Here is a 14,120-nt window from a genome sequence, read left to right as displayed (position 1 = left end):
ATATTCTCCCTGGCTAGGAAAACAGCTGAGAAAAATAGAAAAATAACAACTCAGAGACTTACCTGGAATGACTTAATACTTTCAAGGGCATTTAAACGGTAAGCTAAGAGAAAGCAAAAGAACAATCTGTTATGCTCTGGTGTCAATCATGCAAGTAAACTCATAATATTCTACAGTTAAAATGTGCTGGAGGCCTATGTCCTCTATGAAGCCACTGAGAACGAACAGAGGGTTGGATGAAAGCTAAAGACTGATGATCTATGCATTATAATATTAATATTTGGGTTTTAATAAGCACTGGTTTCTTCCACTGCTACTATCTCTTACTATTTTGTGATAGTAAACACTGATTTCTTTTCTTTCTTGCTCAAAACTTAAGGCTCTCTTGCTGCCCAGTGAGAGGCTTGAAATTCATTAACACTTTATGAACCAAAGAGAAAAGAAACAAAGGAATAAAATTATTTTACATAGGCAGAATACACACACACACACACACACACACACACACACACACTCACTCACACACACACTTGTTGGATCTGACCACCTATCTCATTAAGTCCACAAGTGTTCATGCATACTTACATACATACCTTTTTATTTGTTATATGCATGTATACATTTGATGGATGGAGCAACAGCCTACAGGATCAAGTTCCAATAAGTATTAACCAACAACAACAACAAAAAAAATCACTCATTTTTGAGGAAAAGAAGCTCCAAACTTTATTCTTTGGAAAAGGAAAAAATAAGTTCCACGATTTTATTGATAAAAGTAAGAAAAAGCCCCTAAGTAAGAAAAAATGTTCCATGTCAGAAAAAGCCTGTGTTAGAAAAAGCCTATCCCTTATTGTTGTTCTTACCTCTTATACTTTCTCAGGAGAATAGGTCACATAGACTTTCAAGCATCTTTACATTGCATAAGTCAAAGTTTAAGACACTATTTCTAGTCGTAAAATGAGAAAGTGTGACAGCAGAAATCTTTACATGTGTTTTCATTATAATTAGTACCTAACAAAACTTTTATTATCTATTTTCTAGCTTTGTAAGTTGATAAAATGCTTAAAACAATACTTTTCATGTTAGAAGTCAGCACAGTTTTACAAGAGTTATATCATCAGTCTTGTGTCTCATTAGTTTTGAACTTTTATATAAATAAATCCAGTCAATATATTATTTTCTGTCCTAGCATTTAACAATAAATTGTTTATTCCCAGTTTATGACCTTTAGTTATCAGATAATGGTTTCACAAATAACCTAGAAGGAATATTTTTCCTTTGTTCCAAGTGTGATTTCTATCCTAGTGCAATTAGTCTGTGACACATGATGGTTTATAGAACTCTAATTGCAGCTTTCATACTATCAAGAGCTGGAAGGAACTTTTGAAAATGTAGGAATTCTGTAAAGTCATTATTAGCAATTATGAAATCATCGATTTGTCTACCCAGGATTGCTACAAGACAGTAAATCTTCATTTTTCTACAAAAAAATATGTCCAATACTTTGGGACAATGCCCAGGAATCATTAGAATATATAATAATGTCAGGAAAGGTATATCGGCAATAAAAATCATTCCTGAGATAAGATCTCTGAAAGCCCTCCAATTCAGAATTTATCCATCACAACCATGCAAATTTCCTGGAGTGGACCATCTCCAGGAAAATCAGCTGCAAGCCTTTATCCTGTTTTTGATGGCTCCTAACAAAAATTGTTCTTCTTTATGGGCATTGAAGGCACTAATATAGGAAGATTCATAATCATATATCATAAAGATGACATCATCAATTATCCTAGTTATTGATCTTACAGATTGGACAGTGTCATAGTGGAGGCTGCTATTTCTGAGGGTACTCCCACTGCATATGACCTTTCTGTTCATAATGGAAACATGCTCCTGGCTTAGGTTTCATTCCTAGTAGAGAGCATTCACTGGGCCAGCTCTCAATGTAGCCATTGAGATTCTTTGCCCAGGTGTTTAGCACTTTTCATTTCCCTCCCCTCCCTTCCCTTCCCTTCCCCTCCCCTCACCTCCCCCCCTCCCCTTCCCCTCCCCTCCCCTTCCCTTCCCTTCCCTTCCCTTCCCTTCCCTTCCCTTCCCTTCCCTTCCCTTCCCTTCCCTCCCCTCCCCTCCCCTCCCCTCCCCTCCCTTACCTTCATATCCTTTCCTCTTTTACCTTTTCTCTTTTTCTTGTTCAAAATTATGAAAGACTGTGATTGGAGCCAAGACAAAACATCCAGAAGCTGGCATGTTTCAACCACCAGATTTTGAAGCTTTCTATGAATGTCTGTGTTAAACGGAGCTGAATGTTTATATTTTGAGGAAACTTATAGTTCTGTGATCTTGATTCTGTATAAATATATATTCCATAGCATCTTGAGAAAGGTTATGGATGCCTCCTTGTCTTTCTGAAGTGTGTAGGGCAGCTGAAAATTCTGAAAGTGTTTACTTTAGCATTTTATGACCACAGATAATTTAGTAGAAAAGCTTTCCTCTCAGTCATTCATCTGTAGTCTTTGATCTCTGTTCAAGATTTTAGTAAAGATAGTTTTTATGGTTGGGAACACAGGTCTTAATTTTGCTTTTCCCTGACTGATATTTCTACCTGCTTTATGAGTATAGCTCTTCAGCTCATTTTGGATCCACTGAGTTTTCTCAGAAGAGTGGGAAACAGAATTGCTGTGATCTCAGTCTCTCCTCCAGGAAGTGCCTTGATATTTCTTTGACCATTCTTGCTCAGGTGACCTCTGCCCTTCTAAGGATGTCTGCTTGAAACCCCTCTCTGAACCCTGGGAGGTACAATAGTAATTAGCACGCCCACAGGTGCAATAGTAGCATGAACTTTAAGGGTCTATCCAATCAATATCTAGTTGGACTTAAGTCCTGCTTTAAAAGATAAAATCAATAACCCACACCATTATTCAGCTAAAATATACTGCTATAATGCTACTAAACAGCCATAATATTAAATAAACTTGTAATGCCTTGTTATACCCTCAAGTCAATACATCTGACAACCCATTTGTGGATGATTCTACTTGAAGTATGTGGTTATTAACACAAAGACACTTAATCAAGAAGACAAAGAGACTGTAAAGCACTCATCTGGAAATGAAACAGATATACAACTACTTTTCCTCCAAGGTTCAGATATCACTGGAAGGATATCATATGAGACCCAAAGGTGATTAATGACTACATGGAAACAGAGTTTCCTGGACACAGCAGAGCAGTTGCACAGATGGTTTCATAGAAAATTTGAAAGCAGAGAGTAGACATGTCTAAGAGAAACAAAATGAAGCCCACCATGAACAAGATAGCTAGGCATGAAATCCCATTCTTAGACATGGAGTTACTTGCAAGTTTTAGCTTCTGGGGGAGGCAGAATCATTGATCTCTAAGACTATAGACTCTCATAAGCCAGTGCCATCAGTAAGAGGCCACACATGCACAAATACTTGCAGAGCAACACTTAGTGTTGATGTTTCAAAAAATGTTACAGAAAGGTGTACAGTTAAGGATAACCAGATCTAGGAAGGAAAGGTAGTGTGGGGTGAGTGTGAGATAATAATTCCCATGAAACTCACTAAGAACTAAATAGAGTAAAGAACATAATTCCAGGGATTGTTTCAGTAGCTTGTTATTGTTCTAGACACTGAATTTCCTTTATAGTGGTGGAATGTGGAAGGTCCTGTAACCAATGTGCTAATGTGAATATATTATACACTGAGAAAGTTGTCTAAAACTTGATTCTGTCTTGGTTAGACCTGTTTCTGTAGAGTTTGAAAAGTTTCACAGTCTCCTCTTCTCTTATCTGAGATATTTGGTATTGTCCTTAATAATCAGCAGTAGAACAGCAACGAAGACTGGTTGAAATTTCAGGCAAGATCAAGGTGTAATGAACTACGGCAATGTTTAGCACAGATGAAAGAGTCTGATGGTTTAGACAAACTTGTGAGTATCAAACAACACTTAACCTTCATTCATCATAATGAAGAACACCAGCAAGCTTTGGCCAGACTCTCCTTCAACACAAAGAGTGACACACTGGCCTCTCATTAATGCCACTGGGGATTCCTTTCCCCCAAAACTCAGGAAAATAAGGATAGTTATCCCTCTTAGTGTATCTTCATCAGAGACAAGCATTTACTACATATATGAGCCACTGTTCAGGGCTGCTCAAAGTGAAATAATTGACAGGCTTTTAGGACAACAGACAAGATTTATACATTTTCTGCACATAAAAAAAGTTGCCCTTTCCTAAATTTTACTTTGAGTTTGGATGTAATTAAATAGAAATGTAATTAAATAGATGTAATTAATATATTTAAACTTACAAATCAAAAATTATTTTGAATTTCTTCTACTTAAAACTGAATATTTAACATTACATTATACAATATGAAGATTTTTAATATAGAAAATGACATAATGTTTAGAAGTCTAAGGGAATTATGTAATTAAATGTTTTAAATTTCATCTCTAGGAGGTTGTGCTTTGTAAAATATAGCATAAACTTTTACTTTACTGCATATACTTTTATACTAATCCAGAAAAGGATATAACAGTATTTGCTACAACATTGGATTCAGGAAGCATGGTATCAAATTTTACTAAAAAGTATTTGAGTGTGAAGGCAACTATTTAGAGAAAATATTGTTGGGAGATGGTATTTATATCCTGTCTCAGTTCTTTTAGTTCTCATGTGGAAAGACACAATAGAATATTTTGCACTAAGTGAAAACAGTTTTACCAAAGGCTAACAAACTTTACTATGATTTCAATTAATAAATCATCCAGATTTTAATGAATACAAAATAATTAAAGTATCAATAATGTTAACAAAAGTGAAAATCTTCACGTAGTTGGCTACATATACAAAAAGTATATGTGTACTTATACAGAAGCTTAAAACCAAGATGACTTTCAGGCAGAGAGTTTCATTTTAATTTTTTATTAGATATTTTCTTTATTTACATTTCAAATGTTATCCCCTTTCCTAGTTTCCCCTACAAAAATCCCCTATAACCTCCCCCCGCCCTCTGCTCCCCAACTCACCCACTCCTGCTTTCTGGCCCTGGTTTCCCCTATACTGTGGCATAGAACCTTCAAAAGACCAAGGGCCTCTCCTCCCATTGATGACCTACTAGGCCACCCTCTGCTACATATGAGAGTTTTGTGTTTGAGAGAACATTTAATACCTGTTATTAGATAATCTGCTCTATGGGAACTATTTTTTGCTGTGTTCCATTTGCTTTGATTTTTTTTTAAATTATAGCTTCCAGAAATCCAATCAAGCATTTTCTCCAAGGAAAGAGAATATTCAAATGAAAAACAATAGTATCTTTACTTCCCAAACACTCTATTTGAATGGAAGTTTCTAAGTACATAAAATGGAGTGCTGCTGCTGATTATTGCAACTGCATATTGCTGGTGCATAGTGATTATTTAGTTCTTGGCCTGACTGTCTTCTACTGCGGTGATTAACACCATGACCAAGAGCAACTTTGGGAGGAAGGGTTTTATTCAGCTTGTAGGTTATAGTCTATCATCAGTAGAAGCCAGCGCTTGAACTCAAGGAATTAACATGAAGTCAGGAACTGAAACAGAGGCTACAGTGAGATACTCTCGCTGGTGTTTTCTCCACGGATTTCATATCACAATTCATAATACAATGCAGAACCAGCTTCCCATGGTGACATTGTTTACAGTGAGGTTGGCCTTCAAACATGAATCCTTAACTGAGAAAATGTGTGCAGAAATATCTGAAGGAGACATTTTCTGAGTTGAAGTACCTTTCAGGTCACTCAAGATTGTGTTAAGTTGTCAAAAAAGCTTACTGTCATAGTTTTAAAAAAAAGGTCAAAGTGGTGTCAGAAATATCATCTGAAAACCATCCTGTTTTTCATGTGGGTAACATGTTTTCTGTGTCCTAAGTTAGTTTTCACCCATTTCAACATCTAATGCTATCTTTCTGTAAGGAATATTGTATAGAATGATTGTGGAGGGATATTGGCTTCCGGCACTTAGTTTCTGAGAATGATCTATGGGACTGGAGAAGGTGAATGCCTGATTTTGTGTAATTGTAGACTCAGGCTGCTACTAAGCGTAATCTGGTGAAGCAAATCTGACTTCCAAACTGTCACAGTGACCACAGCACTGAAAAATTGAAGCATATTTAACAATTTCTCACATTTTTAGAGGACCAAAAGTGCATTTCTACTTCCTCATAGCAACACCATGAGAATGAGGTCACCTCTGACACTATAAATGATACTTGAAGACAGGAACCTAACATGACTGTCATTAGAGAGATTTTACTCAGCAACTGATGGAAACATATGTACAATCTCACAGTCAAACATTCAGGAGAGCTTGGGGAATCTCATGGAATAAGGGAGGAAGGATTTATAGGGTCAGTGGGGTCGAGAACAGCACAGGAAAACTTACAGAATCTACTAACATGGGCCCATTGGGGTTCCTAGAGACTGAACTGCAAACCAGGGAGCATGTATGGATGGACCTAGGCCTGCTGCATATATTTATTTAACAATTTTAAGCTGGGCCTGCCTTCACTTAGGATTCCTAAAGCAAAAACTGGAGCTCTCTGATTCTATTGCCTGTCTTTGGATCCCTTTCCTGTAACTGGGATACCTAGTCTAGCTTCTATAGTGTAAGATGTCCCTAGCCTTACTGCAATATGATATCCCAAGGAGGGTTGATATTTTTGGAGGCCTCCCTTTTTCTGAGTAAAAACGGAGTAGGAGTGAATTGGGAGAGTGAGCATGGGAGGAGCAGAGGAAAGAGAAGCTGCAATTGAGATGTAAAGTAAATGAAAAAATATTTAAAAAGTCAAAACTATGAATGCTGAAAATTCGTTTTGACATGAAAACATGGTTTTATGTGAAAGTCAGCAACACCCACACCCCCCCCACACACACACACACCCCTCACTCATTAGTGTGGTGGTCTATGTCTTTAATCCATTCCTTTGGAGGCAGAGAAGGCAGATTGTTGTAATTTGGAAAATCTGGTCTATACAACAGATCCAGATAAGCCTGAGGTTCATAGTGTGACACTGTTTTCATAAATGAATGAACAAATGAATGAATGAATGAATGAATGAATGAATGAATTAACAAACAAACAAATAAACTAGTCAATTCAGGTGCCTTCTGGTGATCAAAAGAAGAGACAGTTAAAATGTTTAAACCGGAAAAGAAGGTCCAGAGACAGGCCCAAAGTGGGATCCAGCTCAAGGGAGTTCCCAAATCCTGACACTATTACTGAGGCTATGGAGCTCTCACAAAAAGGGATCTATCATGACTGCCCTCTGAAGGACCCAACAAGCAGCTGTAAGAGTAAGATGCAGATATTTGCACCCAACCAATGGACAGAAGCAGCTGACCCCTGTAGTTGAATTAGGGAAGTCTGAAAGAATTTGAGGAGATGGGCCAGCACTCTTAATTAATCTGGATCCCCAATATCTTTCAAACACTGAACCACTAAACAGACAGAATACACCAGCTGATATGAGGCACCCAACACACATACAGTAGAGGACTTCCAGGTCTATGTTCATTCAGAAATGATGCACCTAATCCTCAAGGGACTGGAGGCCCCAGGGAGTTTAGAGGTTAAATGGGGTGGAGGGTGGGGACATCCATGTGGAGACAGGGTATGACAGGGGGGAGGTGTGGGATATGGAGCAGTTGGAGAATGGGAGGTGAGGGACAGGGAATGGAATATGGAGTGTAAAAAATGAATTATAAATAAAATTAAATTTTAAAAAAATGTTGAAACCGAGAGATCCATGTGTGCATATACATGCCATTAGATTTTTGTCTGGGTATGTAAATCCTTGTAAAGATCTGGCAGTCAGGGCAATGAAGCATTGCTAGAAATGATTTCTCCTGGTATGTCTTATTTTTAATATGAGACTTACTGAGAAAAAAACAATAAATTACTCAGTCTTGGACTTGGCATTCCTATCATTTTTGCAAACACCATTCATATGGTTCCCGAGGATTCAGTGGAGGTCAGTACTAATCTAGGTGGTTAAGACAACTCAGCTGTCTGTATGCAATTTCTTGAATTCTGGTTCAGTAGGACTTGGGTACATTTAAGAATTATGTTTTTGTATGTTTGCATATGGACCTCTACCTATGCTCCCAAAGGAAGCTCCTAGATGCCTTAGGAAGCCTCCCTGATGACAATAGGGCTAGGCCCTGTTCTAAGCATATAGCAAAATATCATTAGGAATCATTTCATCGACTTCATTGAATATTTCTTTTGGTCAGTCTTGTTTGCTTCCACCCTGGAAATCTAAATCATCCAGCTTCTGGGTTTTGGTTATCCAGGTAGGTTGAGTCATGGGCTTTCTTATTGGAACAGCTGTTGGAAAACCATCCCCACAGTCTCTGAGTCAATAACTACCAGCCAGGACAGTTTTGCCTGGTTACATAAGATGGCTTACTCAGGCTCGGAATGTTTCTATACTTGATGTCCTCACTAGGGTCACCCTTATAGGTACTGGGAAGTTTTCACTGCAATGTGGTTTCCACATTGCTCTCCAAATGTTCCCCTATTCCAGTTTTCTTTCCCTGTTCTCTCACCCCCCATTTCTTCCTCCCAATCCACCAGATTCTTCCTGTCTCCATTTTTCCCCTGTCCACTGGTAAAATTTATTCTATTCCTCCTTCCCAGGGAGATTTATGTGCTCATCATGGAACTGACCTTGTCACATACCCTCTGTAGTGCATTATAGAGTGATTATTTTCTCTACTTAACAGCTAAAAACCACATACAAGTCAGTAAAACCAAGTTTGTCTTTCTTGATTTAGATTGCCTTGCTCAGAATGATTTTTTTTAATTTCCATACATTTTCATGCATGTTTATAATGTCATTCATAATGATGTAAACATAGTATTTATATGTAAAATTATAAAAAATAAAATGTAATTAAATATCTAATGATTGTCTTACTTTATAAATAGTGAGGAATGAACATTTCCAATCATTACATGTAGGGTGGAATATTTTACAATATGTTTAACATCTAGGAACTCACTTTTCACATCATTTGCTTAATACCACAAAATAACATAGGTGAGGCTATTCATTAAAATATTGTTTGAGAATAGTAAAAAGCTTCTATCATAAACGCAAAAGAAATTGTTAAATGTTTTAAGATTTATCTAATAATAGGATGGTGTTCAGGCAGTGATAATAAACACTGAAAAGCTTCTTTTTCCATTTCTCATACAATCTCTCTATGTGTTTCTCTCTATCACTGTCATACACATATGTGTTTTATAGTGAAATTCTAGAGGATAATTTAAAAAGGGACATACAATATATTCTTATGGAAGATTATAGTGGGAAGATTAAATGGGGAAGGGCTGGAATAAATGGGTAAGGGAGGGACTATGAAGGATGGCTAACAATACTAATGGCCATTTGAGGGGCTATATGAAAAGTGGTTTCCTAAAATATATTTGGATTAAAAATGGAGTCATGAAACACTGTAGGAGACAATGCAAACTATACATGTTTCACCAAGTGCAAACTCCAATGCCAGGAATAGATTACATTTAATTAAGTGATTGGAAAAAGAGGCCCAAGGACATCAAAAAATCATTCAAGTTATTTCCAAGTTTTCAGTTGCTCTGCACAAATTGATGGGAAGGCTTTATTGTTGAAGACAACACTTATATATCTCTCTGAAGACAGGGGAAATGACCTGGTGTCTAACTAGAGTCTTCATCCCTACTGAATAGTGTTTATGGAATTTGATGCTACTCTTCATATTAGCAGGTGAGACTAATATCCACTAACTCAGCTCCAAACCATGCAATCTACAATGCTGGCCTGCATGAATGATATGGGTCTAATATAGAGACCCAGTACTGTACAAAGTACAGAGAGTGAGAGACCTTGGAATACTCTGTCCTTAAATGGGATGTCTTCATCAAAGCTCTCCCCTCAGGGCTCAGGAAGCTTTGCGGAAAAGGAAGAAGAATGACTGTAAGAGCTAGAGGGGATGGATGACACACACACACAAACCAGTGTCTTCCTGACACTACAGGACTGACACACATATGAACTCACAGTTTCCTGGGCAGCATTCACAAGGTCTGCACAAGTTTCAGACAGAGCGTGTTCTAGCATTGAGTGGGGGAAGTGGACATGAACCACTCTCTAACAGATGGCTATTCACAAAGAAAAACATAATTCTTTATTGAGTCTTACTGGTCATATAAACCATACTTAAGGATAAGTTTCATGTCCAGAAGCCAGTAGTCAACAAAAATTAAAATTCAATATTGTTTTGGGAAACTTTGTCTTATATTGCTTTGTTTGGGTTTTTTAACTTATTGATCATTTGCATGAATATTATAATTTCAGATTTTGTGGTTTAATGATATCTCTGGGTAAACATGTGTGTATGTGCATATTTCTTGTGCTTCTTATTTGTTTTGTTTTTAAAATTATGATTTCTTTACTTTTATTATATCTTTATTTGTTTTCTAAAAGAGAGAAAAACAGCCTGGGGTTGTGTAGGTGGGGATTGTGGATATATGAGGTGATGAGGGAGAGACCTATAATCAGAATATACTGATGAAAAATATTTTCAATTGAAACAACATATTGTATGAAATTCTCAAAGAACTAGTTAAAAAGAAGAACATAATTTCAGAGGTCATTTCTATAATATGCTGACATTCTAGATTTAAGTATCTTCCTTAGTGTAGACAGCAGAAGGTTCCATAACTAACATGTTAATGTGATAATTTTATTTTTGAGACAGACCTCCAAAGTCTGATGTTAGACCTATGATAGACTTAAACATTCATAGTTCCCAAACTTATTGTATCCTATTTTTTCAGATGAAAATTTATCCATTATCTTTGAGATTAACACCTATTCTTAGATTACAGACCTCTGTGGCTGAATATAAGGCAGGTCACTTTTTGAGAGTAAAGACCAAGTCCAGGCCACTTTGGGCATAATGGAGTCCAGGTAGGAAGTTCTAGTGGATTAGGTAAGCCTGAGCAACAAGCAACATTCACCACTCATGGATGATTGATGCACTAGGACATCTGGGCCATGGTGTCTTTTGAGATGATGAGTAACACATTTTTTTAAGATGGAGAGAAGGGATTGGCTCCATTAAGTGTCCCTTCAGTGGAAACAGTGGTTTGCTACATTGACATGCTCAAGGTCCTTTAAAACACAACCTTTGCCAGAATTTTAGAACAATGATCAAAATAGATCCATATATATCCTGTTCACAGCAAGAGAGTTTTTAATTTCTGTATTTGAATAAGTCTAAGGAAGAAAAAATTTAACAGATTATCATAGCATTTTCACTTTCATCTCATACTAAAGGAAAGCCTAGAATTTAAAATGAGAGGAAAGATAAAAGTCAAAGAAGAGTAATCTTGGCATGGCATACCAGCATATTGCGTGTCCATAGGTGTGTGTATTTTGCTTTGGTTTTAATTTGATTCCATAGATCAAGATGTCTGTTTTTATGCTAAGACCATGAAGTACAACTTGAAATGAGGGCTGACAATACTTCCAAAAGTTCTTTCATTCAAGCTCAAGATTGTTTTACTATCTTGGGTTTTTTTTATTTGTTTGTTTATCTTGTTTTGTTTTTCCATTTGAAATTAAGAATTGTCATTGCTTGTTCTGTAAACAATTGTGTTGAAATTTTGATGAGGATTGTGTTGAATATGTAGATTGCTTTTTGTAGGATGGCAATTTTTAACTGTGCTAATGCAACTGATGTGCATGAGAGACCTGTCTATGTTCTGATTTCTTCATTACTTGCTTTCTTCAAAGACTTGAAATTTTTTTATCATTCAAGTCTCTCACTTTTTTTTGCAAGAGTGACCCAAATATATTTTATATCATTTGAGGCTATTACCCAAATATATAAATGAGTCAATAAACTAGATATAAAAAACCAAACCAATAATACAATTAAAATATGAAATACAGATGCAAACAGTGCATTCTTGATAGTATCTCAAAAGGCTAAGAAACACATAAAGTAATGGTAACATCCTTAACCATACCGGAAATGCAAATCAAAACAACTTTGAGATCCTATCTCACACCTGTCAGAGTGACTAAGATAGATATCATAAGTGACAGCTCATGTTGGCAAAAAATGTGGAGGGAGGTAAAAATTCCTTTATTACTGGTGGAGTACAAACTAATACAGCCTCAATGAATATCAATATATTGGTTATACAGATTACTGGGAATTACTCTACCTCAAGATTCAGCTATTCTACTCTTAGGCATATACCCAAAGAATGCTCCATTCTACCATATGGGCACTAGTATAATTATGACCATTGCAGCTTTATTCATAATAACTAGAAATATAAAAAACTTAAATGTTCCTCAGCTGACGAATGGATAAAGAAAATGTGGTAAATTTTTACAATGGAGTATGACTCAACTATTTTAAAATGGCATTATTAAATTTGCAGGCAAGTGGATGCAACTAGAAAAAAACCACACAGAGTGAGGTAACTAAGACCCAGAAATATGAATATCTTATGTATTTACTTATAAGCAGATATTAGCTGTTAAGAAAATGATAGCCAAACTACAATTCACAGATTCAGAGAGGTTAGGTAAACAGGAGAATTTTAGTGGGAATGCATCTATCTCTCTATGAAAGGGAAATAGACAAAACTTTGCTGGTGGACCAAGGTGGGACCGGAGTGGAAAGGGATCATATGTTGGGGGAAAGGGAGGGAGGGACAGAAAGAGTGCTGAAAGGGACAGCTAGAATTGGCAAGCATTTGGGGGAATATATGAAAACCATAGGTAGTAGAATCGACCTGGAACTTATTGAGAATTTCAAGTTCTGGACGATATGGATTCTGAACTGGCCATCTTTTGTTGCCAGGCCAGGCTTTCAGTTCAAGTACTGGAATGAACTGAGTTGAGTTGTTGGCTGAGGGTGCCCCAAGAAGATCCACAAAAAACCTAGGCTGATGTTGGAACAGATACTTGCTCTCCTCAAACTGACAGCACAGCAACATCAACAATGACAGTATCCACACAGCTCTTTGAAAATGTAGACGTCAAATTGATGCCCAAGTCTCTTTGATGTGAGGAGGTACTCTGTCACCTAGCAGAGAGAAATGTAGACACCACCAATGCAGGCACAAAACCTTTTAAGACATTTCTGTCCTGCCTGCAAAATGCCATAGGGCAATGGTGGTGCAAAGCTTATGAGAGTGACCAACCAATGTCTGATTGAACTTGAAGCCCACTCCATGAGAGGTAACCATGCTTGAAACTACATGGATGGACAGAAACCAGAGGATGGATACCCCCCATGACCTAGGGTATAACCAAATATAATTGGCCAAAAGATTTAATGAAATGATTTTTAATGATATTCTGCTATACTCATGGATCAGTGCCATATCTAATCTTCAGAAGAAAGACCTCCACTGGTGGAAGATGAAAGTAGATACAGAGACCCAAAGCCAGATGAGAGAGAGAGAGAGAGAGAGGGAGAGAGAGAGAGAGAGAGAGAGTAAATTGGAGGTCTCCATTGGGTTCCTCCCCACAGAGCTTGAGGAATCCCACAGAAGAAAGTTAGTAAATATTGAAGGACCCAGAGGGAATAAAGGACATGAGGAGAACATGGCCAACTGGATTAACTGAGCAGGGCTCCTGTGGTGTCACAGAGAGTGAAGTGCCAAGCAAGTGGCCTGAATAGGTTTGGACTGGGACAGGATGATCATGGAAATTAAAGAGTTACTATAGTTTCTGCCATGTTGGTTACTGTTATATGTGATTCATAGATAAACGCCAATTATCAACATTGCTCTAAACAGTGTATACCTTCCCTTCCTATCATCATGAATGTAACTTTATGACAGACAATCTTTCCAGTTTTTGAAGAAGGTCAGAACTTACCTGGGCCTTGATAAATCTTAGTGGTTGCTTACAATTCCCTGAAGGTCTGACTCAGGAGGTATGGGATAAATTTAGAAATGAGTTTCCATTTCCATTTTCTAATACTGACATTACTATTGACTATGATGTAACACTAATAGAGCCTTATGTAGCTGTTGAG

The sequence above is a fragment of the Mus musculus genome, chromosome 13 (genome assembly GCF_000001635.26).
Source record: "Mus musculus strain C57BL/6J chromosome 13, GRCm38.p6 C57BL/6J".
Lineage (NCBI taxonomy): Eukaryota > Metazoa > Chordata > Mammalia > Rodentia > Muridae > Mus > Mus musculus.
Note: the sequence above shows the minus strand (reverse complement) of the source record.